This window comes from Carettochelys insculpta, unplaced genomic scaffold (genome assembly GCF_033958435.1).
Source record: "Carettochelys insculpta isolate YL-2023 unplaced genomic scaffold, ASM3395843v1 scaffold_0035, whole genome shotgun sequence".
In the NCBI taxonomy this organism is placed as follows: Eukaryota; Metazoa; Chordata; order Testudines; family Carettochelyidae; genus Carettochelys; species Carettochelys insculpta.
In genome coordinates this window covers 428,723-451,413 of record NW_027439072.1, presented here as the reverse complement: position 1 = coordinate 451,413, position 22,691 = coordinate 428,723, and the positions used below count along the sequence as shown (strand labels likewise).

The 22,691-nt window shown below is 53.2% G+C and overlaps 4 non-coding genes across 4 annotated transcripts; 2 read left to right on the top strand and 2 right to left on the bottom strand.

Annotated features, from left to right (window-relative positions):
• The first annotated feature begins 74 nt into the window (after nucleotides 1-74).
• Nucleotides 75-147, top strand: TRNAV-AAC (transfer RNA valine (anticodon AAC)). The gene has a single exon. It is a non-coding gene; the product is annotated as a tRNA-Val (tRNA).
• Nucleotides 148-2,964: 2,817 nt separating this feature from the next.
• TRNAK-CUU (transfer RNA lysine (anticodon CUU)) lies at nucleotides 2,965-3,037 on the bottom strand. Its single transcript has one exon. It is a non-coding gene; the product is annotated as a tRNA-Lys (tRNA).
• A 12,714-nt stretch (nucleotides 3,038-15,751) lies between these two features.
• Nucleotides 15,752-15,825, top strand: TRNAI-AAU (transfer RNA isoleucine (anticodon AAU)). The gene has a single exon. It is a non-coding gene; the product is annotated as a tRNA-Ile (tRNA).
• A 4,428-nt stretch (nucleotides 15,826-20,253) lies between these two features.
• TRNAS-UGA (transfer RNA serine (anticodon UGA)) lies at nucleotides 20,254-20,335 on the bottom strand. Its single transcript has one exon. It is a non-coding gene; the product is annotated as a tRNA-Ser (tRNA).
• Between the last annotated feature and the right edge of the window lie 2,356 nt (nucleotides 20,336-22,691).

Sequence of the window (22,691 nt, the reverse complement as noted above, 5' to 3'; positions counted from 1 at the left end):
ACATGTGGCAGGGCAAGCAGTGGCTTGAAGATGCAATTTAGAGGAGGGCAAGATACAACTACCGGGCAAGTTGAGCTTCTGTAGTGTAGTGGTTATCACATTTGCCTAACACACAAAAGGTCCCTGGTTCAAAACCAGGCAGAAGCACAAGCCTCTGTGTTTGTCTCACTTTCTCTTATGCCCCTGAGGGCTCATCTCTTTCTGCTGCAGCCTCTCTCTCTGATAAGCCCAACTCCCATGTGACAGAAGAAGTTCAACCAGACCCTGTTGTCCAGGAGTGGAGCCCAGCAGATGCATTGCTGCTGTTGCACAGAAGCTCTCTCCTGGCACGTACTTGAAGGGTTTTCCCTCACTGATTTCACTGGCTGGGAACCACAGAACTATATTTGCCCCTCCTCCAACAGAAGCTGTGCCAGGCAAGTGCCCCTGCCCTATCCCACGTGTTCCCTCCCAGCCACAGCCTGCTCCTGAACCTGCCTCCCAGCAGCTCCCTACCTCACAGACAGGCCTGGCAGAGAAGGGGCCAATCCAGCTGGAGCTGCTGTGCTAACAGAGCAGCTGGAAAGGAGCAGAGCATGTCAGGAGGAGACACAAAGGCTGCAGACCCTGCCCATGGCCCTGGTCTGTACCCACCCAGCAGGGACACATGCACAGAGCTGGGGCAGGGCCCAGCCCCAGAGTAGAGAATGGTCATGGCCGGGCTGTGCTGCTCCCAGGCCAGGGCACCACAGGGCCCTGCTCGCCCCAGGAAGCAGCACTGCAGGGGACAGGAGTGAGCGTAGCCCTGTTGGGCCAAACCTGCCCATCCCGTGTCCCCGGCCAGACTTCCTGGCAGGGTTGAAGTTGGGACATATGAAAAATTTCGAGGCACGTTGGGTGAGGTGCCGAGTGGTGAAGGGGATGGACGGCCAATCCATTGTGCTCTGCAGGGTTTGAATCCCATCCTCACTGAGCCTTTATAGGCACCATCCTGCTGAGCTTTGTTGAGTTCCAGTCCTATTGTGTGATGCTACTTCTACAACGGCTGAGCCGGCTGCCTCCCAGCTCCTGTGCTGGGCAGACTCCAAGCACAGGCCAACTCTGTGAGGCTGAGCTGAGCTCTGGCTGCCAGAGGTGGGTGGTGGGATGATTTCATTTGCCTGACAGGGCCCAGCCCATCTCCAGTGTCGACCAACAGTGCTACACTCACCTCAGTCCCCTGCAGCCAGGGTGCAGTGGTGCAGTGCCCCAGCCAGACAGCGTGGCAAGGTGGGGGCACCCCTGTGTCAGCTGCAGCCAGTGACATGGGCAGCTGCCTCTGAGGAAGGGCCTGTTCCCAAGGCTGAATCAGGGGCTCTGGTCTCTCCCAGCTCCTAGGCTGGGCAGTGCACAGCTGGGAAAAGAGCAGATACTTGCCCATGGGGAATGAATCTTTCAATGCCCCTACTGCAATAGGTTCTTCCACAGCACCAGCAACAGGCCCTGAGGCAGGTCTCCATTCAACTGTGCCACCCTGGGCAAGCCCTGAGTTCTTCTGTGCTTCTCAGCAGCTGTGGAATGCCTCTTTGGGACATGTCTCCTGTCCCACAGGCCCCTCCACAAGAGTGGGTCCATGTCTGGGAGGCCCTATGGGAGTAGTTTGATTGGGGGATCAAGTGAGCACCACTCAGGTGCCCCCCCGCCCCCTCCGCACAATCCCACCACCACCTGCAACCCGCCCCCCCCCACCACTCACTCACTGCCGCCATCACCCGCACACCAGCCCAACCACACACCCATTGCCCCCACCACCGGCTCTCCACCCCCACACGTAACACATGGTGGGGTGTGTGAAAAACAAAACTGATTCCTTGTTAAACAACCAAAAAGCTCAGCTCTGACCACGGAACATAACAAACACCATCAGAACTAACTATGTGCACTGGGGGGATAACTATATACACTAACTGTTTACATGCGGGGGGGTGACATGGGGCACATGGGGCTGTCTGAGGGTGAGGGAGCTGATGGGTGCTGGTGGCCGTGGCCTTATCTGTGGGGCTGTGGTGTGCCCGGGCATGTGGGGGGGTCATGCCCTGGGGGCGTGTGCCCTGTGGGGTTCATGCCTGACAGTCCATCGCCATGGTCTGGGAAGGACCATTGGGCAGATGTCTGGCTGGAGCTGTGGGAGGGGACGTCCAGCACAAGCTCAAACTCCGAGCTGGATTACTTGGATGGTGGGGCGGATGGTCCCTGCTGTGGCCCTGGGGGTTTGGAGCTGGGCTCTGGTCCAGACTCAGACTTCACATCCTGCTGGGGCACCTCAGCCATGGCATCAAGGAAGGCCAGGGGAGAGGAGGTGTCCTTGGGGCGCAGGGTGGCTTTGAGCTCCCGGTAATAGGGGCAAGTGTTGGGGACAGCCCCTGGGCCAGATGGCCAAGTCCTGCACCCAGGCATAACCCTGCTGCAACTCCTTACTAGACCTTACTCCTGATATGGGGAGGTGGGCAGGAAGAGTGACCCCAGGGGGTCAGGCCCTTGCCCAGCTGGTTGAACACTTCTGCATTCCATTGCTTGCTTCCCATGACGTGGAGCACCTCCTCCTCACTCCAGAGGTCACAGAGCTCAGACTCAGTGCAGGACGGGCCCCACTTCCTCTTCCAATGGCTGGAGGCCTGAGAGCCATGGGATGGCCTGGTGGGGGGGCACTCAGGGGGCTGGCTGACATCTGGTCTCTGGAGGAGCACCTCATGGTATGGCTGCTGCCTGCATGGTCTCAGCTTCCTGATTCAGGGTTTCCAGGTCCTTGCAGCTTTAAGAGCTGATTCCTGCCATGGCAGACCCCACTACTTCCAAGTCGAGGGCTGCAGAATGTCTACACAACTCCTCCTCGTGCTGTCTTTGTTTGTACTAGAGCCAAGGAGAAGAACACACATTTCCTGCCAGAGGGCAGGACAACAGTGAAAACTGTTTGGTAGGCTGAATACATTAGTGCAAGAACAGAAGCACCCAGCATGGGGCTTGAACCCATGACCCTGAGATTAAGATTCTCATGCTCTACCAACTGAGCTAACCAGGTCACAAATAAATTGCTCCATACAGCCTATCACAGAGTAGAAAGAGTCAAATGTGCCTGTCAGCTGGGCAAAAGTCAAATGTGTGGGGCAAAGTGCTCACAAGGGCCGGACTCCAGTCTTTGTTATCTGGGCTGCAGGAGGTGAGATGCAAAGAAAACAGACTGTTGGAGTGAATCTTGGCCAAGCCTCTCACTGGTGCTGCTACATCTCCCGAACACCTCACACACCTACGGCAATTTCTGCACAACAAATGAATGCTGACACCATTGATCTCAGCGCAGAGCCGGTGCGGTCAGTAGAACACGTTTCTTTTTCATAAAGACTGAACACACATTTGCAGAGAGTTTTCTGTGGGAAATTGCCTGTTAGTGACTCTCCAGAGAAAGGGGCATTCGTGGCTCACAGACTGTTGTGCTTTACAACTATGAGCGATGGGAGTGGAAAGGAGGAACCTGATTCATTCATTCATTCATCCACTGGGGAGGGCAGCACCTTAACCGAGTGTTTTCCCAGCCTTCAATTTGCTCAGCATCAGCTGGATCAGGCTCTGACCTGACCCAGGTGAACGTCGGTTGCCCAGCGCAGTTAGTCAAGAGGGAAGGAGAACGGGACAAAGAGGCTCCTTCTCATGCTCATTTTCCTCACCCTGATTCCTCTCCAGCCTCATGGGCAGAGCGGAGGAAGGAGACTCCCTGTGGGGAAGCCCCGGGGGTGTCTGAGATGGCCCCAGCCCTGCAGCCTGTCCCACATGGCTGGTGTCAGGGACCCTCTATGAGGTCATCACCTTCCAACTTCTTTTAACCAATCGGCTGAGGTGCTGTAAAAGGCCCTTGTGATGTCACTCCCACACCTGCCCCTGGCCAGCAGGGCTCATGTCCTGCCCCTGGCAGCCCCTTTGCATGGCTGAGCTGCTACCCCTGTGTCACCCCCACTCTCTCAGGGACATTCTGGGGCTCCAGCCGGCTGCACATGGGAACAGCAGAGGCTGCTCTGTGCCACAGGCTCTTTGCAGAGATCATCTCATCTGACGCCCCTGCAGATCACAGGCCTCCTGTATGGTGCAGTCGGGAGTGTGGCACCAAAGCGCACACCAGACAGGCACTTGGTCTGCACTGGAAGGCGCCCAGGGCTAGAGAAAGCCCCACACCCCTGGGGTGTTTGGAGGACATTAATGCAGTGACTGGAAGGGAAAGGACCCAAAGTCCACACTTGTGGGTTTGTATCATAATTCACATGCAGAACATCTCTGTGCTCAGGTCTGCACATTTCACAATTTTATTTCTCTGTCAAGCTTAAATTTAATTCTTTGAGCAGTGAGTTCTCCAATCCCTGATCTGGCCAGAGTAATGACCAATAGATAGATAGATAGATAGGTACCAAACATCAATCAATCAATCTATCCAATTGGGAATACAGCTACAAATCATAAAATTCCTTCCCTTTAATTTTAGTTAACTTGAATTCCCCTTTAATTGCAGCAAGGGAGGTTGGAGATTCGGAGATATTTCCTGTCAGGGCAGTTAAGCACTGGAATAAATTGCCTCGGGTAAGGGCAAAATCTCCATCTTTGGAGATATTTTAGAAGTTGGACAAATATAAAGAAGGAAACTTTTTACATTGGTCCCCACTTTTCATCCCTGAAATGAGCAGCTCCCCTACAACCGTCTCATGTCATCAGAACCTACCGAAATGTCAGTGATGTTCATACATATAAAAATCCCATTTGGGCGCGTGTAAGAAAACAAGTCTGTAGAACGGAAAAACTTCATCCATCGGTGTATAAATATGATGATGCAGACAACGGAACAGTGACAGATTTTGTCATTTTTAATGAGGCGGATGAGCCTGAGACCCAGCAGCTCACTGGGCTGTGCCCCCCTTATGGAATTTCAGGCCCCCTGAGGTTTGCTCACCCCACTAGAGATGGTGCTTTGTCCTGTCATGAGGAAATGGGACTAGACTCGATGGGCACTTCAGGTCCTTTCCAATTATTGAGCCCTCTGAGTCTGTGGCTCCCACTGACGCTGGCCCTGCTTCACTTCTTCAGACTTTGGATCTTCTGTGCCCTGCTGCTTGGCCTTGGAGTCTCAACTCTTCTCTTTAGTGTCTGACACATCCCCTGCAGCCCCTGGGGAAGGCAGTGAAGGGGGAAACCACAAATGCAGGAATCGCCCCTGCATTTCCCATTGGCCAGGAAGGGGGAACCACAGCCAATAGGAAGTGGTGGGTGGTGCCTACGAGTGGCAGGGAGTGCATGGAGCCACTTTCCTCTCGCCCGCAGGAGCTGCTGTCAGTGGGTGGTGAACCTGCTTTACCCCACTGCACAACCAGACAGCTTATCCAGAGTTTGATATGCCCCCAATCTACGCTGCTGCACAAGGGATACTGCTGCGACCCAAAGCCCTGCAGCCCCTGGAGGATTTGCTGGAGGCACAGGACTGTCTTGGCAGAGTCTCTGAGCCTGTGTATCAGGTCTGGCATCCCCAGGGCCTCTCTGTTCCCTGGCAGCATGGCCCACACAGCACAGAAGGAACACAGGGCTGGGACTGGGGACTCAGGTGCCCAGCTCCCATTGCAATGAATGGAATCAAATGGGAAATGCTGAGGTGCCCTATGCAGCTGTGCAGTCAGCATTTGGGTAATCAAGGCCCTGCCATGGTTTACTTAGCTGGCAGGGAGCCATCTAGAGCCCTGATGGGAGGAGATTCCAGCATGCACATGTGGTGAGGCTGGCCAGCCTGTTGGGAAGGGGCTATGGCCATCTCCATCCCTCCTTTCGGTTGGCTACTTACTTCACCTGACTGAGGAGGACTTGGGCCCAGGACACAGCCTGGCCAGCCTTTCCCCACCTCAGGAGATCTTGTTCATCACAGGAGTCTTGTCCTGTCCTCATTGTGTTGACCTGACGGCCAAAATTCTTACTGTCCAAATACACCCTGCCCCTGGCAGGGTCTCCAGCCCATGTCTCAGAAGAAGGCTTAATAGTCACTACCTTTACATAAAGGACAGGTTTCCTCTTGGGTCTGCAAAAGGTGAGGCTTGGACTTGCCCAGACTCCCAAAGCACAAAGCCAGCCCCCCAGAAGCTCACACTGCACCACACACCTTCCACAGGAAGGGGCAGCAGGAGCACCCTGCCAGTGGCACCTGCCCTCCACAGCAGTTCCAGTGGTTTTCTTTAATCTCCGTTTCCTCCCCAGTTCTGCTGGCCTCAAAGCTCCAGGAATCAGGGAACTGATAAACACAGGAGACCACTGCCCCAGCCACTCATGGTCCCCAGCACTTCTGCAGAGGTTGTTGTGGAACTCTGGAAATCCTCTTCAGTGACATTCAAGTGTCTCAGTGTCTGGCTGAATCACTGCCCAGGCTGCACCTGCAGGAAGAGGCTGGCAGCAGAGATTGTCAGCAGGAGCAGATGGGGCTAGAAATCAGGGATGGAAGCTGGTAAGACAAAGGCTTCAGGTAAAGGGCAGCCCCTTGTAGGGCTGAGGGTTCATAGCCAGCACAGCCAAATGAAGGGGAGTTGTAGGAAGCAGTCCAGGGAAGGAGAAGTGGAAGCTGAGAAGGGAAAGCCGAGAAGTGCTGCATGTGGAGTCCATGCTGAGCTGCAACCAAAAGGAGGGATTCCTCCAACAGCCACTGTGGGGGTGGCATAGATGTGGCTTGTGGCAGGGAACAAGAGGACTGCCTGGGTCACTGTGGGAGTGACAATGAATTAAAGGACTGTAGCCTAGAAAGGGGGAAATGCCAAGTTATCCAGGAAAAAGGCAAAGCCGGAAGCTGGACATATGCGGCTTCCGCCAGCAAGTGGTGCTGCCCCAGTGACAAGGAGGGACATAAACGCTGGGAGGACAACATCTTAACAGAGCTAATGCCTGAGCTGAGCCATCCAGTAGCAAAAGGCTGCTTCATCGTACTGAGCAAATGAACAGAGGGAAAACATGCAAAGAGACATCGGTCCCCTCAAATGTCTGGATAAGATATCAGAGAAAGGCAGAAGGGCTTGTCTGGGACTTGAGCCCCAGAGCTCTCCCACCCCTTGAGCAACATGCCACCATCAGAATGGAGGCACTGGGCATAGTCCAGAACCAGCCTGGAACACACAGGCAGTGCTCTGAGAAGTACTGCACCTAACTTCACCTTTCCAAGGTCATTTCCAAGCTCTCTTCACAGTCCTGAAGCAAGAAACCAACTTCCCACTTAGAACAGGTCACAACTTCCCACTTAGAACAGGTCACAAACCACTCAGTCAAGTAGCGCTTTTAGGACAAGGAAAAGAATTGAGGAGGCAAACTTTGATGGGACAGACCCACTTCTGCAGACCATAGCCATACCAGAACAGACTCGATATTAAAGGCACAGAGACCCTAAAACAGTAATCAAGGAGGACAATTCAGAAAAAAATGATCAACGTGAGCAAATCACAGAGCAGAGGGGTGGAAGCCGGGGGTGGGGGGGAAGTCAAGAATTAGATTAAGCCAAGTATGTAAATAAGCCCCTTTAGTGAATTAGAAAATCCCCATCCCAGTTCAAACAATGTGTCAATGTGCCGAATTTGAGTATAAAAGACAGCTCAGCTGTTTCCCTTTGAATAGCGGTGGGAATTTTTTTTTTCAGTAACATGCATACTCTTAAGTCATTAATAGAATGGTCAGTCCATTAAAATGTTGACAAACTGGTTTGTGGATCTGGAGTGTTTTGATGCCTGTTTTGTGCCCATTAACCCTTTGTTGAAGGGAATTAGAAGTCTGTCCAATACACAAAGCATCTGGGCATTGTTGGCATATGATGGTAAGAGAAACGTAGGGAACACAAATTCAGGGAGAGCAGCAAACACACTCTGTGGCGGGAGCATCAGGGAGTTCAACTCAAGACTTCTTGCTCCCTGAGCAACACTCGGCCTTGCAAAACTCATCTTTGGAGGAAAAGCAAACATCACATGTCAGAGTTCTAGACAAAAACAAAACCAACCAACCCCCGCCACACAAACCCCAGCTGCACTTGACTTCTCCTTGCCAAAGCCTTCCCCACACTTCCTCCTGCCTGGAGGGAGATTCAGCTGGTGCTGCTGGGCTCAGTCATTCACAGCTCTGCCTGGTCTGTGTGACCCCACTCAGCACAAGTTGAGCTTCCTCCGGTGCCTTATAAGATCCAAACACCATCAAAGCTGGGCAGCCCCAAGTGTTGGGGCTGGCAGGGAGTCAGGTGTGGGCACATAGCAGAGCTTTATCTGATATTTCAAGGAAAGAAGTAGAAAGAGTATTGGTATGACTATAGAAAAACAAATGCTCGAGAAATAAGATCATGCGAGAGATGATCAAATACAGCACAGAAAGTACGTGTCAGGAAATACACCGACTATAAAAGATTGCATGGAAGGAAGGAAAGTCCACTGAGCAATGGACAACAACCGCGCTGGCGACAATACACAAGAAAGGCAGTGCACAGAAGGTTTGCCCTAAGAAGTCATCTAGGCAAGCTACTGCTGATGATACTGATGGAGAGACTGAGATCAAAAATAAAAGAACATCTAATAGGCAAGCAATTGAGATTTGAGAAAGATAAAAGTACCATACAGCAAATATAGACGCTAAGATTAATAGCAGAGAAATCTCGCTGAAAGAACAAGGACATCTGCAACTGCTTCATTGTTTGGGAAGGAGGCTCTTGAAGAATTTCAAATTTCTACCCCACCATCAACCTTAGTCTGGACCAGTCCACAGAAGTGATCCACTTCCTGCACACTACTGCAACTGTGCAGGTAAGCGATGGTCACTTAAATACCACCCTATACCGAAAACCCACAGACATCTTTGCTTACCCACATGCCTCCAGATTCCATCCAGAGCAGACTACATGATCCATTGTAGACAGCCAGGCACGAAGGTACAACCGTATTTGCTCTGCTCCATCAGAGACAAACATCTACAAGACCTTTACTAAGCTTTCCTCAAACTACAATACCCACCGAAGGAAGTGAGGAAACAGATTGACAGAGCCAGACGGGTACCCAGAAGCCACCTGCTACAAGTGGTCTCGCAAGGAAAACAAGAGAACACCACTGGCCATCTCACATACAGTCACTACTTTAGACCTCTCAAACGCATCATCCATGATCTGCAAACCATCCTGGACAATGACTCTTCACTCTCACAGCCCTTGAGAGGCAGGTCTGTCCTCGCCTACAGACAGCCTGCCAAACTAAAACAGCTCCTCACCACCAACTAAAGATCACAACATAGTAACACGAAACAGGGAACCAAGCCCTGCAACAAACCTTGCTGCCAGTTCTTCTCGCATATCTACACCACGAATATCCTCACAGGACCTAACAGCAACCATACCATCAGGGGCTCCTTTACCTGCACATCTCCTAATATAATATATACCATCGGGCACCAGCAATACCCCACTGCAATTTACTTTGGCCAAACTGGATAGTCTCTATATGAAAAACTAAATGGACATAAACCAGACATCAGAAAGGGTCATGGAGACAAACCTCTGGGAGAGCACTTCAATCTCCCTGGACACTCAGTAACAGATTTGAAAGTTGCAGTTCTACAACAAAGACATTTTAAAAATCAAATGGAGAGAGAAATCTCTGAGCTGTAATTTATTTGCAAATTTAACTCCATCAACCAAGGATTAAACAGAGACTGGGAGTTGCTGGTTCCTTCCAAAAGCAGCTTCTCTGCCCTGGGTGTTAACAGCTCCACATTAGACTCTGACAATGGGCCACATCCCCCTGTGTGATCTGACTTGCTTTTTCCTATTTTGAGCCAAACTACTGATCATGGGCCATTTCCACCTGGACAGAATAGACCTTATCAGCTCTGGCCCTCCCTTTTACTGGGACCCCACTCTTGGTGTTAGGAGAATCATACTCACACCAACTGAGCGAGCCAGCCTGCACAGTGACAGCTCACAAGGGCCCTTTCAGAAAGGAGCAAGAGGCAGCTGCAGGGTCCCTGGGGCCTCTGGAATTCGCTTGCAACCCCTCCCCCACTGCTCAGAATCCCCACAGCAGGTGGGAGAGAAGATGGTCCAAGTGGTCTTTTGTGCCCTTGCACACAGCTGAGCACAGACACCTCCAAATGGCCCCTCTGAATGGAGAGCTTCCTGGGGAGCAGCCAAGAAGAAGGAAGTGGGTAGGGGTCTGCCATTACCTTGGAAGAAAAGCCAGCAATGGAGAATGTGGGTATCGATCCCGCTACCTCTTGCATGCAAAGCAAGCGCTCTTCCATTTGAGCTAATTCCCCTCCAGACTGGTAGATGTTCTGCCCCAGCCACCTCATTGTTGAGTCCATATGTCCCTGCAGCTCCCTTGGCTCCTTTTCTAAGATGACACTTGTAAAACCAGTTCCAACCAGCTGGCTGAGCGGTTTCGACAGTGCTGCTGATAATGTCACGGTGACGGTTTCAAGCTCCAGGTGAGCCCTTGGGGCATCTTGACTAAGTGGCCTGGCTACTGTGGAAGGGGAGGTTCCAGCACGCGCAGGGAGTTGTGCAGGTCCAGCCTTGTGGGAAGGCTCTGTGGGAATCCCTGCCTGCATCACAATGCCACTGACTGGGGGTGCTGGTGGGTGCTTTCTAACAGCTCTGGCTAGTAAACACACCCAGATGGGGTACTCCGAAAACAGCTCTAGAAATAAATCACACACGTGGCCAGTAATTAAAAGCATAAAAATATGCTCCAGAGCCCCAATGTGAACCCCTCCTCCCACAGACACTGACTGTCCCTGATCATAAGAACATAAGAATGGCCATACTGGGTCAGACCAAAGGTCCATCGAGCCCAGCATCCCATCTGCCGACAGTGGCCAATGCCAGGTGCCCCAGAGAAGGAGAACAGAAGACAATGATCAAGTGATTTATCTTCTGCCATCCATCTCCTGCCCTTGTTCTGAAGGCTAGGGCACCATACTTTATCCCTGGCTAATAGCCATTTATGGACCTAACCTGCAAAAATTTATCAAGCTCTTTTTTAAACCCTAATAGAGTCCTGGCCTTCACAGCCTCCTCGGGCAAGGAGTTCCACAGGTTGACTGTGCGCTGTGTGAAGAAAAATTTCCTTTTATTAGTTTTGAACCTACTACCCATCAATTTCATTTGGTGTCCCCTAGTTCTTGTATTATGGGAAAAGGTAAATAATTTTTCTATATTCACTTTCTCCACACCATTCATGATTTTATATACCTCTATCATATCGCCCCTCAATCGCCTCTTTTCCAAACTGAAAAGTCCCAGTCTCTCTAGCCTCTCCCATATGGGACCCGTTCCAAGCCCCTAATCATCTTAGTCGCCCTTTTCTGAACCTTTTCTAATGCCAATATATCTTTTTTGAGGTGAGGAGACCACATCTGCACGCAGTACTCAAGATGTGGGCGTACCATAGTTTTATATAGGGGAAGTATGATATCTTTTGTCTTATTATCGATCCCTTTTTTAATAATTCCTAACATCCTATTTGCCTTACTAACTGCCGCTGCACACTGCGTGGATGTCTTCAGAGAACTATCCACTATAACTCCAAGATCCCTTTCCTGATCTGTCGTAGCTAAATTTGACCCCATCATGTAGTACGTGTAATTTGGGTTATTTTTTCCAACATGCATTACCTTACACTTACCCACATTAAATTTCATCTCCTCTGCAGCTGCTCTCAGAAATGAAGCACCTGCCAAAGCACCACATGCTACAGACCTCTGCAGCTCTCAGAGCCACCCCTGTTGTGTGTATATCACCTGCCCATGTAGATCAGTGAAACTCTGAGCCCAGGGAGGTGACACGGTCAGAGGCCACCAGGCACTGCAAAGCCAGGCTGCCAGCCACCAGCAGCCCCAGGCAGTGGCATTGTGATGCAGGCAGGGATTCCCATAGAGCCCTCCCACAAGGCTGGCACTGCACAGATCCCTGTGTGTGCTGGAACCTCCCCATCCACAGTAGCCAGGCCACTTCATCACGATGCCCCAAGGGCTCACATAGAGCTTGAAACTGTCACCATGGCATTATTTGCAGCTGTGTCTAAAGAGCTCATCCAGCCAGCTGGTAGGAACTGGGCTAACAAGGGTCATCTTTGACAGGAGCCAGGGGAGCTGCAGGGACGTATGGAGTCAGCAATGAGGTGACTGGGGCAGAACATCCTTTTTTCTAGAGGGTGTTCGCTCAGATAGTAGAGCGCTTGCTCAGCATGCACAAAGTAGTGCGATCAATACCCACATTCTCCCATAAAACTGCTGTCCTTGTAACTTCCTGCCCAAGGAATCAAGGGGAGCTGCTTTTGCGGCCCACCCGCCGGAAGCTCACAATGTACAGGGGGTTTGGGTCTGTCTGTGTTGAGTGATGTGCACTGGCACAAGAGAGCACTATCATCATCTTGTCTCCCAGCTGGTGGGAAGAGGAAGTGCTCTCACGTGCAGGCTGGATTTGAAAGAGGAAGTCAGGGCCATGGGCTGCCTCAGGTGAGAGAAAGTGGTGATGCACAGGTGAGCCATGTCCTGAAAAGGGAGATACCCCTGGAGCAGGTAGGAACAAGTTGCAGGTAGGTCATTTTGGTGGGCAGGTTTAGCACTGCACATGCAGAAGGTTCTGGAGTTGGGGTGACAGCTGTGGGGTCTGCTCCTGTGGGCTCTGTGTCTGTGGTAGGAGAGCAGCCAGGGCAGCTGCTGCTCCAAGGCCATGTGCTGTGGGTGAGCTGGGAGCAGCTGAGCTCAGGAGCAGGCAGCAGACTGGGGTCCCTCCAAAGGAAGCACATTGCAGCAGGGGCTGATGTTGTTCCCCCTCTGCCAGGGAACATGGGCCATGTTCATGTCGTGCTCAGGGGAAGAGAGGGAGGGGACAGGCAGGGTCCGAGGGGAAAACTGGCAGGGGCCTAGGACAGCAGGTGAGGGGCAGCAGGGTCTGAGGGAATTCCTAGCCAGGGCTCAGGGCAGTGGGGAATGGGAGACAGAGTCTGAGGGGGAGATTCCAGGTTGGGGTTCAGGGTGGTGGGGGAGGGGCTGTGGGGATGCCTGGGTGGGATGCTGAGCAGTGGGGGAGGGACAACAATCTCGCGCGAGGAACCACACTGTACCTACAGCTGCCTGTTGCTCCTTTCTGAAAGGGCCCTTGTGAGCTGTTTCTCTGTAGCTTGGATAGTTTAGGTGGGAAGCGCATGGTGCCCATAAAACCAAGGGGTCGAGCCCTTGCTAGCCAGTAGACAAGTGCAGGGTGTTCCTCTGTTACCCTTTGCTGGACTGCTATAGGCAGCAATGTCCAAAGACATGAAGGAAGCTAAGTGGCTTCTGGAGACCTGACCAGAGTCTTGCTCAGGAGGCTTCACTCTGCTTTGCAGGGAGGAGCCCTGCCCTTTAATCCTTTCACTCCATTACCCTTCCTAATGCCTCTTCACTGGGGTGCTGATGAGTGACAACCTGACCTGCAGGGCTTGTTATCTTCTGAGCAGCTGCTGCTGTGCCTGTCACAGCCCTGGATTTATAAGGGGGTTCTACACAACAAAGTTATTTCAAAAAAACTATCCCAGCCTCTGCACAAGCCAACCGCTGATTTGAAATAATTCAGAAATAAATAGGGGACGGCTTATTTTGAAATGGGTAAACCTCCTTGTACAAGTACAAGTAACAGCAGCTGTGTGGAAACGGGCTGCAAAGACAGGGGTAAAACCAAGTTTGAAATAAGCCATAGTGTGTCCATTGGCTGCATCTGAAATTAGCTTCCTGTGTGTAGATGCAGTATTAGGAAATCTTGGTCTTGCCACTCACTGATGCTGCAGTTCTCCCAAACACTTAAAGCAACCAGAGTAAGATTACCTAGAGTAAACCTCCTTTAACCAATCGTCTGGATGAGACTCTGACCCTCCCCACACAGACGCTGCCGTCCAGCGCAGTTAGTCGTGGGAAAGGAGAAAGGGCCAAAGAGGATCCTCCTTGCGCTCACGTTCCTCACCATGAATTCTCTCCCCAGCCTCCAGGGCAGAGCTCTCAAGAAGGAGACTCCCTGAGGCAAAGCCCTGGGGGGTCTCTGAGATGGCCCCGGCCCTGCAGCCTGTCCCACCTGGCCATTGTGCTGGACTGTCTGTGAGGTCACCACCTCCCCACCTCCTTTAACCAATCATCTGAGGTTCTTCCAAGGGCCCTTGTGATGTCACAGACACACCCACCAGTGCCCTGCAAGGCTCATGTCCTGCCCCTGGCAGCCCCCTCTGCAAACGCACCCCAAGGGTCTGCAACAAAAAAGACACCTAACAAACACGAAAACCTGAACTCCTCCCATCCTCAGTGTCCTGTGGGATCCTGGCACTGGGGCAGGTGGGGAGAGAGGAGGGGAGACTGGTGGATTCTGACCTGTCCACTGCAGAGGGCACAATAAGTGAAAGGAGCATTTTAACTCCTCCCGTCCTCAATGTCCATTGGGCAGCAACTCCAGCTTCCCGCCGGCACAATGTCTGTGCTGGGGAATGGGAAGGTGTTGTTGTGGGCAGTCCAGCCGTGTGGGTTGGCCCCACAAAAACACATTTTTTTCAAGTGCTACAGGGCTGGTTTTTGGTTTAAGATACAGACTAACACAGTTACCTTCCTATCAGCAAGCTGCAGTTTAACAAGGTGGTTCTTGTGGCTTAGCTGGGTAACATATCTGCTTAAGAACCAGGAGATCACAGGGTAACTCCCAGTGGCTCCCTTTTGTGTGTCTTCCCTAATGTTTCCCTATGTCTGGCTGGGGAGCAGAGAAGACCTCCCTTGGCAATCTCTCTCCCTGCTGGGGAAGGTAAAGGCTGATGGAAAACGAGTGTTGGAAAGAATCTAGTCACAGCCTGGAGCTCGGGAAAAGGCTGTTGTGATGGGTGTGGGGAAGGTGCTGCTGTGGCTGCCAGAAAACAGTCTGTGCCTCACAGCTTTGTGGTTCTGGGGGCTGCCTGTGCCAGCCAGCTCCTCCAGCACGTTTGTAACACAGACACAATTCCCTGTCGGCAGGAGCTACGTTCTGCCCTGTCTGCGGGAGCAGCTCCTGCCCTCGACCTGCCGCTGCAGAGACACCCCCCAGCCCTGTCCCTGCACACCATGTGCACACACTAGTGAGTGACTGGGGGCATCTCACTCCCAGGCACGCCCAGCTCTGCCCCCACCCCAGTGTTAATTAACCTCTCACCCCAGCTGTCCCCAGTGCTGACCTGACACACCTGAGATCCCTCTTGTAGCTTCCTTTTGCTTCCTCATCAAAATTTCCTAACCCTGCTGGGAAGCAAACCCCTGCAGTGGACATGAATTGTGCAGGTGGGAGACGTTCTGACACAGCCCCTGGGCAGGCCCAAGGTTTCAGCTGGTGACTGTGCAGTGCAGAGGGAGGAGGAGTTTGGGTGCCAGTGGGGAGAGGTGGCAGGTGTGAAGGGGAACCAGGGCAGGGCTTGTGGCTGAGGGAGGAGGGGAAAAGGGCAGTGGGGGGGGTTGGCAGGGTCTGAGGGGACAAGGGGATCAGGGCACTAGGGAGGGGCGGGAGTGACAGGATCTGAGGGACCCACTGCAGGGCCCAGGACAGCTGGCAAGGGGCAGCCGGGGCTGGGGGAACTCCAAGCTGGGCTCAGAGCAGTGGGGGATGGGTGAGAGAGTCTGAAAGGGGAGGCCAGGCTGGTGGGGGAGGGGAGGAAATCTCAGTCCAGTGGCCCCTGCAGCTGCATGTTGCTCATTTCCAAAAAGGCCCCTTGTGGTATCTTCTCTAATTGGCCGGCTAGCTCAGTTGGTCAGAGCGTGGTGCTAATAACGCCAAGGTCGTGGGTTCAAGCCCCATGCTAGCCATGGGCAGGTCTTTTCTGCTTTCCTTCTTGCGGCTGCTCTGGGCAGGAGGCCCAAAGAGCTGAAGGAACCAGGCTGAGAGGCTGGCAGGGAGCAAGTCAGAGTCACCACCCCAGGCAGAGGGAGGGGCTGCAGAGTGGGCCTGGGGGAGGTGAGGATCCCCAGATTCCCAGCTCTGCAACACACGCCTCCCACAGGAAGGAGCAGCAGGAGCCCTCTGCCAAGGGCACCAGCCCCCTACAGCAGCTCCAGTGGCTTTCTCTGCTCCCCATCTCTCCACAAAAGCCTTTGGGCCTCACAGGCTCCCTCCCTGGACACCTGCTATTGCAGCACCACAGGCCCAGGTAACTCACCAGTGGTGCCAGTCCCTGCCTGCCCTGCTCCTCTTCCCGCCTGAGTTCTGCTTCTTCACTCAGGTCCCCCAGCTGCTGCTCTGGTGGGCAGAGGGCTGGGGAAGGCACAGGAAGGGCCCTTGGGGGTGAGCTGCAGAAGCACAAGCAGCAGGCCCTGGAGGAAGTCCATGATGAGCAGCTTTGCCCATGGGAGCTCAGGAGAGGGGCACAGAGGTACAGGTGACAGGATGGGTGGGTGGGTCTCTGCAGAGGTGGGGTTGGCTGGGAGTCCTTGGGGAACGGGGAGAGGCCTGTGGGGAGGAGAGGAGAGAGCAGCAGGCAGCTGGCAGCAGAGCTCAGGGGAAGAGGCAGAGCTGGGATAGGAAGAGGTGAAATGGGAGCAGGAGCACAGGTGGCCTCAGAGGGAGCAGGCCAAGCAAACCAGATCCCCTCCCACTCCTCGGGACCTTCCAGCACTGGCACCAGCCTCCCCAGTGCAGCTGTCACAGGCCACAGTGGACATTCTGGTGCTTTACATGATGCTGACAGGCCCTGACCAGAGAGGTGCAGAGTTATTTCAGAAGAGTTTATTCCAGAATTATTCCTCCAAAATAATCTAGTTCACAATGACGCCTTCACGCTGCAAGGCAGCCCCAGAACAAACAAAACATATTTCATCATGGCAGGTCCATGCACAGCAGAGCCTGTCTGTGAATAGAGACCCTGGGGCCATGTTGAGGATATCGCTGCACAGCAGCGTTGGTTTGGAAGACACTGTTCTTGAATAACTTACCCATCTCCACCTGGCTGTAAGGCAACATTTCTTTCAAGCCCCCGGAAAGATTAAAAGGGTTAATTTTTCTTTGACAATAAGCAGCCTGCAGAGAATGAAGAGAAATGCAGGGACTGGGGAGCTTGGTGGTGCGTGTGTATGAATATCGAGCTGAGGGAGGACGTAACGGCCTTTGCTGTGAATTCCCAGAGTAATTGACATCCTCTCAACACACACATTTACAAAGTGTGCAGAGACCTTTCCTGCTGGAAGTGACATATTGGATAGACTCTGAACGAGCACCTCTTTATGGAAATGAGACCCAAAATTCCTCATGTCAGTGTCAAATGTCAGTTTCCCTGTGGAGCCAGATTTCAGCAGAGGGAGGGGTTTGCTAGGTTTGTCTGCATGGGCACTGACAAATGTTAAGGGTTCATTTCCATTTTCAGGATCCCCGTACTATAGAAATCCAGAGCATGTTGGTTAACGTGAGACAACTCTTGTCATACAAGTGGCTGCCTTTGAAAAGGGGAGCATGGATTAGAAAGAAGATCACTTCATCTGAAATCAAACACTCTGCCACTGGCCTACACCCACATTTCACTCTTGCTTGAATCACTCATCTTCAGGTCCCTGTCGGACAAACTCTTTTTCCCCAGGCTCCTTTTTCTGTCCCAGCCCAGAGTAGTTTTTCAAATGGGGGTTGATGAAACTTTCTCTCCCCAGGTGCACACCACAGCTTCCCCACTGACCTAGCTTCTCCCACTCACAAAGCTACGATCACTCAGGGGCCGTGTCTACACTAGCCCCAAACTTCGAAACGGGCATGCAAATGGCCACTTCGAAGTTTACTTATGAAGCGCTGAAATGCATATTCAGCGCCTCATTAGCATGCGGGTGGCAGCGGCACTTCGAAATTGACGCGCCTCACCGCCGCGCAGCTTGTCCTGATGGGGCTCCTTTTCGGAAGGGCCCCGCCTACTTCGAAGTCCCCTTATTCCCATCAGCGGAGTGATCTAAAGCAAATGAAAACAGAACATGGGGTTGAAGACACATGCTCCGTGATTCATATTTCTGGTTGTTGCACACTTCCCTCAAGGAGGTGTTGGTGGTGTAATGACTAGCCCAGCTGCTTTCCAAGATGTTGGTCTGGGTTCAATTCTCAGGTTTAGTTCTTTTCTTTCAATTTCTCTGTTGGAAGTGGAGAGAGGAGAGGACCTGCTCCTTGGTGAAATGGGAGGTGTCTTGGCTTTTTCAGCTGTGATGCTTGGTGTGAGCCAAGTTCTGTCAGCTAAAGGTTGTGGATAGCTTGTGTGCAACCCGCCCCACTGCCTTGTGGTTTATCCAGGGAAGGAGCAAGGCTGCGGGAGTAAACCCTGACAGAAAATCCCGAGGGGAGTCCTAAGGCGGTTCTGTGCCAACTTCTGGCATTGACCTGGCAGTTCCTGCAGCTGAGCTGGTACCAGACGTAGAGGTTATCCTCTCCTTTGGATGATATTAGTAAAGCCGAGAGGGGGACGCTGGCGTCTGGGCAGCCCAGCGTCCCAAAAATTGCCCAGGCTCGCGCCTGGAGAGGTTCTCCAGCATCTGCAGTAGCTTTGTTGATTTTCAAAAGGCATTTGAGAGGATAGATCAGACAGTGACTTGGGCGCTGTTGGAGTCACAGGGAGTGGATAGCAGACTGATCGGTTGTTGATAGGTATCAACAACAATGCTCAGGCAGTGGTAAGAATGGTAAGTGGTAAGGCAGTGGTAAGCCAGCTCCTCAGCAGCTCTCTCACTGCTTCCACCTATGGGACTCAGTTTGGCAGTGGAGCAGGGGATGTGGCCTCAAGAGGTTTCTCGCCTTCGAATGAGAAGCAGAGAAAACCCCCAGTACTGCAAAGGGGCTATTAAATGAGCTCCCTCCAGCACAAGGATGAGCACCATTTGGAAGAGGGAAACTGCCCAACACACAAGCCTGATTTACCCCCCACCTTCTTTGGCAAGTCCAGAAAGGTAACGGCTCAGTGGGAGCAGCCAAGGCTCATGCCTGACCAGCGACTGCCTCCCAGAGTCCAGTTGGAGCCAAACCATTGCTCAGAGCAGCCAAGGAGAAGGTTGCAGTCTGTGGGCAAAGGCCGCACAGAGTGAGTGTAGAGTAAGTAGGACCACATAGGAACGCAGACCACCAATGGTCTCATCCGAAGTCCAACACTGCGTCCAACTGGCCACACAGAAAAGCGGCGCCTGAGCCCTCCTTTCCGGCAGGCAGATGTTCTGTTTCTTATGCCGTTTTGCAATGAGCAGAGACCCTCTGGGCTCCCATCAGTAAGTGGTGGGGACAGAGTCTCGGCATTAGAGGAGCCTCCCGGAAATCAGCCTGTATCCCCCACTGGTACACAGCCCTCCCATGGACCAAACCCAAAGGGGCCTTGCTGTTGTGTTCACCTCAGCTGCTCTGAGGGAGGCCACTGCTGTGGCCCAAGCCTTCCTGCCCTCACACCCCACTGTGCCATACCCTGAAAGGCAAGTCTGACCTGGTATCGGAGTGGACAGGCTGTGTTAATAAAGGGGGGGTCCTTCTAATCTGTGCTACCTTCCCCCACCAGCAGCCCCCAACCCTGGCACGGCACCAAGTGGGATGGAAAACTTTAGTCAACTATGAACCTCCTTGTCACCCCAATATTTCCCACTGGGCCTGGCCTGCGCCCCTGCCTCAGCCACTCACTGGCCTGGCCACATCCCTCCCCATCCAGCAGCTTGAACTCCCATCTCCAGAGACGGCTGTGACCAGAAGACACCATCTTAGATGGGTCAGCCAACCACACCCCAGCTTTTACCCTCTTCACCCCACAACCCCCTCTGCCCACTTTGCACCTGCCTCTCCCTGCTGTCAGGCTCTCCCCTAGGGGTTCCTCTGCCCCACTTCAGGCTCCCCCCAGCCCTACACTGTCAGTGGGGCTATGAGGGCCATGGGCCAGGCCTTTGCCACTATTTGCTGCCTGAGCAGAGCAGGAGGTGGCCCCGGGGGAGAAGGTGGGGCAGGGACTGGTGGAGGCAGACACCAGCAGATGAAGCAGAAGGGTGCAGGCAGAGACGGACAGCATTGCAGAAGCAGAGCAGAGCTGGGCATGGGAGAGACGCCTACTTGCCTGGAGCTTTGCTCACAGCAGGTGGCAGCAGCCAGCTTGTGTCTGGAGCAGCAACCACATCACAACTGTGGCATTTCTCCCCTGAAGCAGCCAGCCTTTGGGCAGCAGGTTTAGGGACCCAGCCGCTTGCATTTGCCACATGCACAGAGTGTGCCAGGCTGAATTGCCCTGGGTGGGGGTAAAGCTCAGGCTTTGCTGTAAGCAGGGTTTGAACCCACACAAGGAAACCCTATTGGATTTCAAGTCCAACACCTTAACCACTCGGTCATCACATCTCTGAGCCCTTCTGTGTTTTGTTATCGTGGATACTGGACAATAATGAGACAATGTCATTGGCAATACAGAATTCAAACAGCAACCTGCCTCCCAGCAGAGCGGGGATTTGGGGCTCTCTGTGCTCAGCCAGGTGCAATGGCACAAGAGAGCACCTTGACCATTCCCCAGCCCTCTGGAGGGAACGGGAACAGCTCTGACCTGGAGGCTGGATTATAAGGGGAAGTCAGGACCATGGACAAAGCACATGGCTGGGATGCAGCACTCAGGATCCCTTCCCCAAATACACGTATCTACTCCCCATCTGAGACTGTGTTCTGCTAAATCTGCCCGGCTCCCTCCAGCATGGGCCGAGCTCAGGGACATGTGGTTAACCTGCCCTACAGATGTGAGGTCATCAGCTCCCTCCCACCAGTTGGCTCCCGCACTCAGTGCATCCCAGGGAGTGAGCCCTGGTGCCCTGGAGTGACCCAAAGCAGGTCTGGGCTGGGTGGGATTCTGTGTCTCTGGCTGTGTTCCCTGTCACATGCTGGAGTCACTTTCCATCAGAGCTTTAGTTTGCTCCCTACAAGCCGTTTGGTCTGTTTCTCTTTGGGCCTCTCTGTCCATTGCAGCCAGTGCAGAGAGCACAGTCTATCTGGCCAAGGCTGTTGGCTGATGTTTTTGGTTCATTAATTACAAAACTGTTCCCTGTCTTGCTAGACGGTATCGCAGGATCTCGCTTTCAGGAACTCATAGGAGCAGGGGATGCTCAGTCACAGACTAGCCATAGAAGCAGAAATCCCTGTCAGGAGAGAAATGAGTTGCTGTGTTTGTTGCTGAGTTCAATGGGGGAACTTGTGTGATATCCAGAGCCCCACAGAATCTCACCTGGATTCTGCTTCCTCTCTGCTGAAATGCCATCACCTGGGGGGCACTTGTCATAACACGTGGGTGGGTTGAACTAGCTACAGGAGTGGGCAGAGGACTAAGTGCTGCATTTCAACAGCTCAGCTGGTAGAACAGAGGACAATAGGGAGTCTTCAGCCAGACGGCCCTGCTCAAAGGTTTCTCGCAGGGAAAGCTGTAAAGTCAGCCCCACCCCCAGGGGATTTGCACTGGGCTGGTAATAACCCAAAGGGGCTGTGCGGAGGGTCACAAGTGGGACTGAAGGGCAGAAGGAGACAGAAAGGGAAAATGTTCTGCTAGTTACACTGCAGCAAACGCTCACCCTGACGAGCTCCAGCCGGGGCGGCACAGCCCATCCCCCCACGCCGTGAGAGACAGGAGATAACTCTGCCCCACAGCTGGGGTGTGAAGAGGGAGAAAGGAGGGTGTGGGGAGCACAAAGTGAAAGTGAGGGGGGGACTCAGGCTGAGGGAGCAAAGGGGGGCAGGACTCCAGGCTCTGCTGGTGGGACCCTGGCACTGGGGCAGGTGGGGTGGGAGGAGGGTCGATTGGTGGAGTCTGATCTGCACACGGCAGAGGGGACAGGAAGCGAAAGGGGGTTTTTTGTTCCTCTCATCCTCACTGTCCTCTCGGCGGCAACTCCAGCGTCCGTCGGGCACAATGTCTGTGCTGGGCAATGGGAAGGGGTTGTTGTGGGCAGCCCACCAGAGTGGGTCGGCCCCCACAAAAGCTCATCACTTGATAAATTCGTTTGGTTGTCGTTAAAGTGCTCCAGGACGGCTTTTTGGCTGAAGACACAGACTAATACAGGTACCTCCCTGTCAGGACCCACAGCTCAAGCAAGGGGGGCACCAAGGCTTAACTGGCTAAAGCACCTGCCTTGTAAACAGGAGATCCTGGGTTCAACTCCCAGTGGTGCCTCATTGGACGTCTTGAATCATGTTTTCCTACATGGGTGTGGGGAACCAAAGAGCCCTCCCTTGGCAATCCCAGTCATGGCTGGGGAAGGCAAAGGCTGATGGGAGAGGAGCCATTGGGAAGAATCCAGGCTCAGGCAAAGGCAGCTCGAAACTGGTGTTGGGAAGGTGGCTCCTCTGGCTACAAGAACAGAGACTGATCCTCCCAGCCCTGTGGCTCTCTGGCACTGCCTGTGCACAGCTGCTGACAGCGCAATCTCAGCAGGGCAGGAGAGGGAGAGTTACTCTCCTCTCACATCCCTTTGTTTGTCACTGACAAAACCCAAACCAGTTAGGAGAAAAGTCCCAGAGGCTCTGTGGCTCCCCTGGCCATGGACCTCCCAGGTAAGGGGAGATTAGGAAAGCAGCACCCAGTGGTGACTGGACAAATCTTTCTGGCTGCCTCTCACCTGCTTTGCAGCACCTCTGGGCTGTGCTGGAGAGTTCAGAGAGCTGCAGGAGGCGGCTGCCGTCCTTCTGGAGGAAGAAGTAACAGACGCTGACAGGTGGACAG